This window comes from Microcebus murinus, chromosome 20, assembly GCF_040939455.1.
Source record: "Microcebus murinus isolate Inina chromosome 20, M.murinus_Inina_mat1.0, whole genome shotgun sequence".
Lineage (NCBI taxonomy): Eukaryota > Metazoa > Chordata > Mammalia > Primates > Cheirogaleidae > Microcebus > Microcebus murinus.
In genome coordinates this window covers 17446302-17454643 of record NC_134123.1, presented here as the reverse complement: position 1 = coordinate 17454643, position 8342 = coordinate 17446302, and the positions used below count along the sequence as shown (strand labels likewise).

Sequence of the window (8342 nt, the reverse complement as noted above, 5' to 3'; positions counted from 1 at the left end):
GGCCCAGCACGACTAGCCGGAGCGAATTTGGAGGAAGGAAGAAAATGGGGGTTCCCAGACCCTCTCCAGCTTTCCCCCCCGCCGCCCTCCCTGATTGGCTGTGCGTCCCCGGAGCCCAACTTCAGTCGCTCCAGACTCCGTCTGAGCCCCAAGGGAGTCGGAACGCTGCGACCCGGGGCGGGAGGGGAGGCCAGGAATCCAGCGGTTGGCATCTCTCGGGCCCCTGGGGGGAGGGGCGCGGACGGGGTCGGCCCCCGCAGCCTCTGCAAGGCCCATCTCGCTGCGTCTCGCAGCCTCGGCTCCTCTCCGCCCCCCGCCCTCTCCTTCCCTCCCAGTGGCGGCCTCCCTCCTCCCCCCCCCCGCCCGCCCGCCCGCCCGCCACCTCCCCCCGGTTTCTCATTCCTGCCACTAGCGCGCTCAGCGGCTCATTCCGCGGCCGCCGCCAGCCGAGGGGAGCGTCGCGGGCCGAGGAGCAGATGCCGCGGGGGCCGCTCGCAGCCGCCGCTGACTTGTGAATGGGATCCGGACTGGGGCCGGGGCTGACACTGCTGCGCTCGCCTTGCGCCAGGGACGGCCGGCCGGGAGGTCGCGTCCACCCGCAAGGGCCCCAGGTGAGGCGCGCCACCAGTCCCTTCTTCCTCTCGCTGGGTTGGGGCTTCTTGGAGTGTGGGGGAAGGCTTTTCTCTTGGAGAGAATGGGGCGGGGGGGGGGGGGCTTTCTGTCTGACTCCAGAAGGCTTCACTAATGCAAAGCAGAAAGGGAGGGGGAGAGGTTTGTTTAAAAATCGGAAAGGGAGAAGGGAGCCAGCTGCGGGCGCGGGCAGCGCAGGGGCAGAGGCGCCAGATGTGCGCTCCTCCACTCTCCCCGGCTCCGGCCTCCTCTGGGGTCTGCACCGTGGCCAAGGAAGAGGGGTTTGTACCCAGCTGGGGCAAGAGGCTGCAAAGCTGAGCTCAGGAAACACCGGCTGCCCCCTGGTCATGTCTCGGGGGGAAAGTCTCCCCCGGCCCGGTGCCCGCCCGCCCGCCCTCGCTGCGCCTCTTCCCGAAAGCGGCGACACGACCGCTCTCTGCAGGGTTCTTACCCCTGCCTCCTGGATCCCAGCCGATCGCTCCCCGGGGCTTAGTGCTTCCAGTCGAGACTGCCGGGGAAGCCCCGGGAAACAGAAGGAAGCAAGCTCGGGGAGGCTTTTCCCCGCACTTTAATCGCGTGGGTTTGCGGCCGCCGACTGCGGTGCGCGCTCCAGCCCTCCAGCCAGAGTCTCCCCGGGGGCTCCGGCGTCCGCCCGTGGGCTTCCCCCGAGAGCAGGGGCAGGTCTGTGAGCGGCTCAGGCTCGGGCTCGGCTCTGGCTAGCGCTCGGCAGGAAAGCTGCCAGGGTCAACGTTAACTTTGCGAACCAAACCTCCCCCGAAACCTGCGCCTCCTTTCGGAGCGCGCCTAGCTTCTCCGGTTCCCGGCACGCTCGGCCTCCCTCCTTGCGCTTTGCCCCGCAACGCGAGCCGGGCGGTGGGAAGCGCGGAGAAGCCGGCCGGATGGGGAGGGCGGGCAGGCGAGGTTCCTTCCCCCCAACCCCCTGGCCCCTACCCGGCGGAGCTGCAGAAGGGCCCGCCTCGGCCCGCCTCGCGCCAGGAAGCAGAGTCCCCAGAGAAAGTGGGGTGGGGGGGGGGCGCCTGCGGGTCCGGCATCCCTGTCCCTTTCTTGCCAAGGCCCAGCTTTCGCCGGGGGCTGCACGCGCCTCTCTCTCCCGGGTGAAAGGTTTTGTAGATGCTAGAAGAAGCCCTGTTGCTTTTGCCGGCAATGCAGCAGGAATTGCACGGGCCATCACGCTGCTATTAAGAATTTGCATCTTTTAATTATTTAATACCATCCCTGCATGACGGCCGGTCGTCCCTAAGGGGTGGGAGTCAGGGGGTGGGTGGTTGCTGAAACCCTGCTGCAGGAAGGTATAGATTTGCCTAAAGTCTTCCCCTTGGTTTCCCCCTAAAGAAATCTTGTTTAGATGGCTGTGAAATCTTTTCTTGTTTCCTTCTTAAAATCGTTCCTGCCTGTTTAATAGGAGGCAGTAAGTTTTCGGTTTAATCACCGGGAAGCCAGGATAATTAATCTGGCGAGAGGGTGGATCAATTGCCTTATCACTTGGGCTTGCAGCAGACATGGATGGTTTTGCGGGGTGTCCGGATTTCCCGGGGACGGGGATGCAGATGTGTTCTCAGGAGCGAGGATCCTGTAGCATCGCATCGGCACGTTTGCCAGGCCGGGCTCGGAGCGCTAGAGCCTAATAACGGTGGGAGGAGAGGGGAACACAAGGGGCCGACCTACGTTTCATTAATCCTGGAATTATTTTTCCTACAAATACGGAGGTGCAGACGTCAGAACACAGAGGTACTTACTGCCCAACCCCAGATGCAGGGAGCCTGGTCTTTCTCTAGCAGGACAAAGGAATAAAAGTTACAAAACAAAGGGACAGAGTTGTGGCCAATACCAGAGACTCTCTGAGGCCGCAGCCACTAAAGTTCCTGAAATGTAAGCACCATTCCAAGTTTTAGAGTTGGCCAGTTGGCCCTGGAATTGGAACCTCTGTGCAAAACTGAAACCCTGCCTAGCACAAAGGAACGTGAGTACTTCCCACTAGAGACCAGGGAAAGGCTTTTGAGAGGCCAGGAAACTTTGCTTGAGTGGGAATTATCTTTACAACTTGCTTTAGAGACTTTGCTAATTATTCCTTTAAAATGTCTTGCAGCCATGCTTTGTTATTCCTGATAATTATGACTATCCTTTTAGTTATTCCAGAGTCTGCATAAACTGGTCATTTTATTACATTGTTTGGAAAAAAGAAACCACCCTTTCCACCTCTGGGGGAGGGGGAAATGAAGAAAATACACTGAAAGGATGGGGATGGGATAATCTGGTGGGGCCCAGACATGTAGATTTACTCAAACTGCTGCTTATTGCTTACTGAAAAAAATAGGCTTTTTAAAATAGTTCTAATGGAAGCGCTGGACCATCTTGATAGCACTTCAGAACTTTCATTATGTTCTGCATTCTTATCAGAACACTAGACAGTAAAATTACTAGAAACCTAAATTCTATTTTCAATTAAGATGCAATCTTTTGTTAATTTGAAAATTAAGGAAAAAAGTTACGACTCTGTTTTTTTATGACCTAGAATTCAGTTTTCCTCTTTGCAGTGGCGGCTGTGGCTGTGTATGTTTGATTGTTTATTTTGGGGGGGGGGTAGACTTGGAGAGCCCAAGCCATGATTTGGGGAAATGCAGATCAATTTCATGCTCTTTTAATGTACTTGTCTTCATAATTCATGTTTTTTTCTTCTGCTTTGAATGGAATTACATGGCTGCTTTGTAAAGATTCTGGTTTGGGGACCCTCATAGTTGGGAAACGCCATGACTTTGACCTCATGGCCTGATTTACAATGCCAAAGCTGCACTCTCATGACCATGGTGCCTCTTGGAGTCTTGCCTGTGGATGCCTGTGACTTATGAAGTTGATAAACTTTGATGTATTACATTCGAATCTATTTTTCCGAACCCTCTAAACAAGCTCTGCAAATCTTCATTCTCAATACATTTATGTTGGTAGATGTTTAAGGAGCATAATTTCATTTGAGTTCGTTTTCAATACTGATTTTTTCACTCTGATCGTAGGCATTCTTAATCATCCAATAATAGTAATGAAACAGTGGTCCTATAGTGTTTGAAAGTAGGTAGCAAACGAGCAACCCTTTTTTCTTGAACTATCAAATTTGCAGAATGACTATGAATTTCCAAGGTTTTTTTTTTTCTTTCTTAGAAAATGTGAGCACTGTGTAAATTCAATAGCCAATGATTTAAGGGATTGAGATGTGTTTGGGAAGATTTTCCTCCTTGGAAATTGGCTGCTGTTTCATAAAAAGTTACCTAATTTGTCAAGAATCCACATTCCACATTTACCAAGAATTTTGGGTTGGTTGGCAACATTTTCAATTCAGAGTTAACAGTTCTGAATATATAAAGATCTTTGGGCTGTAGAAATTTGTTATTTAATTGATCAAGGGAAAAACATCAACAGGTCTGTTAAAGAGAAAAAATTATAAACCTGGAGAAAATTGGACACCTCCCAGTGGATCAATTGGAGTAGTAGGAATGAGCCGTTCCATGAGGATTGCCATGATAGCCATCCACAGCTTCCTCTATAAGCAGAAGGGCTAAAAGAAAAAAAAAACACAACACTTGAGCGTAATTAGACATCTCTCTGCTATAATTTTACCCTGACATTAAGAGCCTTGTGCATCTCTGGAAATGGACTCCTTCGCGGAAGATTGCACTTCTGGCCACTAGAGGGCAATGGCGGCCTTCTCCAACTTCCTGCACGGGCCCATCTGCTTTTGAGGGCGTCATGAAAAGCGGTTTTGTTAACTGCCAGCCTTGTCCGCCCCTCTCGGGAGAGACCGAATTCAATCTAGCTGTGGTTCAGGCTACCGCTTGAGCAGTTTGTCAGGATTAACATCTTTCTAGTGGGTGGATCCCGTTACCTTCAGACTCTGTCTTCCCACCTTGGAGTTGACTAGGAAGTTGGGAACTCTTGTGACTTGAGACTGTCTGAGCAGGAGCCTGGGTGGGGGCTGGGCTGCAAAATAAACAAGGTCAGTTCTCACTGAGACACTGATCTGGGAGGATTTTCTGGATTTTTTTTTTTCTGGCAGAAAGATCATCATTTCTGATTCCGAGGGGGAAGGAATGGAACAGAGACAACAGAGTAATATTAGTGTGACGACAGTGATATCATTGCCTGTCCTTCCAAAGAGGTTTTGAAGATGTCTGCAAGACATTTCTAGTTTGCAAAAAAACGAAGAGTTTGATCTTCAGTAAACACTTTGGGCATAGACTTTTAATCTAACCGTGGCTGTTTTACTATTACCTTTGAACATTCTTGACATTGCTGCATAAAAAAACTAACTTGAGCAGAGAGTAAAATTTAATTCAAGGTTGGTCCTCATGCACCGGAGTTTAATCATTTGATTTTTTCTTTCTTTCTCAGTGATATGGAAATTACAGCTTATGATTAAATTGCATATTTCAGGCCGCACAAATTTATATTTGTTACTTTTTGATAGTGTCGTTATGAAAGTTCAGAAGGAGAATGAAAAAAAAAAAACCCTAATGCTATATTATAATTAAGAGGAAAGCTCTATTAAAAAATAAGTACCGTCTTAAGTGGATACTTATTTGTATTTTTTTTTTTTTTTTCACCGAGTACAACTGCCTCCCTGGTGAATCAGCAATGGAATTCTCTGCAGCTCTGAGCTGTGTTGGAATTCGGAGACAGTTGATGAAGAAGGAATCAATGCAAATGGATTGTGGGAGGGAGTATTAAGTAACTCAGTGGAAAGTAAGACAAAGTGTTTTGTAAACTGATGCTCACTTACCACTGGACAGTTTATTAACTCAAAAAAAAAAGGCAATTTTAAATTCTAAGTGCTTGTGAATGATGCACATTTGTTAGAACTGGAGGCAAAAGGCAAAATTTCATTAGTCATCAAACAGTTGGAGAGTTCTGGGATTCTTACTGATCTCATAGTTTGGATGGCCAAGGTTTCTGCTCTGCTCAAGGAGAGAATCTGATACATCAGGATATTAAGTGAGATGGGAATGTAAGAGAGAAGAGGAGAAAAAAAAGGAAAGAAACTAAAGGGAGCATGAGAGAAAGTAAAGATGCTATTTTTCATGAAAGCCAAATACTTGTCTCCCTGTCTGTCTGTCGGTCTCTGCCTGTCTGTGTGTCTCTCTCCTTTCTCTCTCCCTCCCTGTCTCTCTCTTAGTCTTCATTTAGGCCATTTGAATCGCTGAATCCAGGAAGCTGGTACAAACAGCTTTCTAGGCAACAGGAAACAGTGGCCAAGCTCTCCAAGTACTCCTCAAACAATATTTGTGAATGAGCGGGACTTTATTCTTCAATTTTCCTAGTTGCTACAAGTGAAGAAAAGCCTTTACCACTTCCACCAAGCCCTCTTATTTGCCAGAAATTCCCCTGACATGGTTCCCTGCACTGTAATGATTTTCACAAATTAAAGTTACCTTTCCACGTTGAGTTCTCTTGAAGAGAATGGCCTCGGGCAGGCTTTGGACCTGGAAGAATGGTAGGGGAGGCTCCTCCCTGTTCTTAGTTTAAGACACACAGAGATCTCATTTCAGCCTTCATTAGGCTCCGCCAGTGAGAGCGAAAAGTACGAATTCAGGGTAGAGTCCCTGCTATCAATACTGTTTTATTCTACTCAGCAAGAGCAAGCGTGGAGGAAGCAAGGGTGGGCATAGCTGATCAGATTACTGCGTACCCACCCCTGCTGTGGATCCCTGGGCATGTGTTGCCCACAAACACATCCTGGAATGTTCAGGCTTCTTTCCATCATCCCCGAGGAGGCTTGGACCCACTATTCAAACTCAGAGGCAGCATCACTCAGCAGCAGGGCCAAGGATGAGGGTGACGGGCGTGAGGCCAAGGCATGCAAGTGCAGAGTTGGATCTTGTCTTCAATGAAAATTTTGATTTTTGCTCGTCATAGTTATTTTTTTCCCCCCACTAATCTGGAATTTTAAAATATTGCACTAAATTACTTTTATCTCCATGACTGAGTTTGGGGGCATCACCTTATGTTTTGTACCCAAGGAGAGAGCTTCACTTGCCTCACCTTGGTGTCTGGTCAGCCAGCAGTTTAAGCTGCGACCAGTAATGAGCTCTGTAACCTAAAACTCAGATGCCACTTCTGTAACAATAGACCTAATAATAATGTCTGTGTCTTAGGATGTTATCACGAAGATAACATGAGAATTTAGTGCAAGGTCTGGCTCATAATGAGCCCGCAATATACGCTGCTGCTACTTGCTCTGTCTGAAAGAGGCCTGGGATTAGTTTTATAGACTAACGGTGACAGGTAGCAGAACCTCCTTATAATTCTTAGGCCAGAAATCCTGCACTGAACATTTGCTTTAGATTGAGGCCTCTCCCAATTCGTGATGGATTGTTTATTAGTTGCCTGCCTTGCCCTTTTTTGAATGATTCCATGAGTTTAAGTAATCCATCCCTCCTTCCATTTAAAATATTCATTAGGCAGTTGAGATTTGAGATTTTAGAGAGAATTACCGCTTTTGAAAAGTGCCTGCCTCCTTCCTACCTTTGTGTTTTTTTCCCCTCTGTTTGTTTCACATATGGGTTGCTGTGATAAGTTACCCTGAAGTAATATCGTACTGGGAAAGTTTGCTAAGCATGCCGTGTTGAGATATCCATCACGGGTTTGCTTTCGTTTAAAAGGGGCTCGTTGCTATTCCAGACGAGCTCAAAAGATAATTAGTCTCTTGATATATCGTCTTCAATTTCAAGACCATTCCTGTTTGTTTTTTAGGTAACTGTAGTTTGGGATTTTTCAGGGGTTTGAGCAGTGACGATTTTAACTCACGCTGAGACTGCAGCTGAAGAACCCCTCGTCCTACCTTGCGTGGGCTTCTGTCTTGCACAGGCTCGGGCAGAAGCACGGTGATTTGGTGTCCTGTTAAGAATAACGGGAGCCCTCACCCTCTCGTGGCCCTTAATGGTTTCCAACTGTTTGCATTCCTGGCATCACAGCCGGTCTGGGCTTTCCAAGGCTCGGGGACCTTCCAGGTTGTCCTGCTGTTTCCCATCTGCGACCCTCTTGTGTTGTCTGTCTCTGCCCCTGCCTGGCGTTGCCTCCTGCCCGTGCCTTGCGAGGAAAGGGGAGACCTGTGTGGGTTCGCCTGGGGAAGGGAAGGGGAGAGCACCAACCTTCTGACGTCCTATGTGTGCGGCGTGCTCCACCCGATACTCATTTATTCTATACAACCATTTCTTCTCTACAACCATCCAGGAGGGGGCTAGTATGATCTCCACTTTACAAACGGGGTAATGACTCCCAAGGAGAATTCGAGAGGCTTGTCTAAGCTCATGAGGCTGGGGAGAAGGAAATCTGGCTTCCCAAACCTGCTCTGACTCCCGATGCTCAGAAGCTTGCTGCTGCTGGATGCTGTCTCTACCGTGGGCCCCCTTCGCTCTGGGCACAGAGGAGCTGCTCTGACTGCTTCACCCTGTGTCCCTGCCATGTCCCAGATCTCATCCATAAAAGGGGCTTCCGAGATCCTCTGATCTAACTCCCTTCTCAGCAGGTTTCTGTTTTGCCAATAATCCTACAGCTTCTTACGTGTCCTGATGACAGCCTGCTAACTACCTCACAGGGAACCCAGGAGGCGAACTGGTGATTCATTAACTCTGTTCATTAAAATGCTCCATTTCAATGAAGGAGGAATAAAGTACCCTTTTTTTTGATAACTTTCTCCCATCACC

At 48.8% G+C, this 8342-nt stretch overlaps 1 protein-coding gene across 2 annotated transcripts in view; it reads left to right on the top strand.

Annotated features, from left to right (window-relative positions):
• Positions 1-404: 404 nt before the first annotated feature.
• CDH11 (cadherin 11) overlaps positions 405-8342 on the top strand; it is a 147825-nt gene continuing 139887 nt past the window's right edge. For both annotated transcript variants that reach the window (XM_020282838.2, XM_075995692.1), the window contains exon 1: positions 405-611. The gene's annotated coding sequence lies outside the window, so the exon portion shown is untranslated. The remainder of the gene's footprint in view (positions 612-8342) is intronic.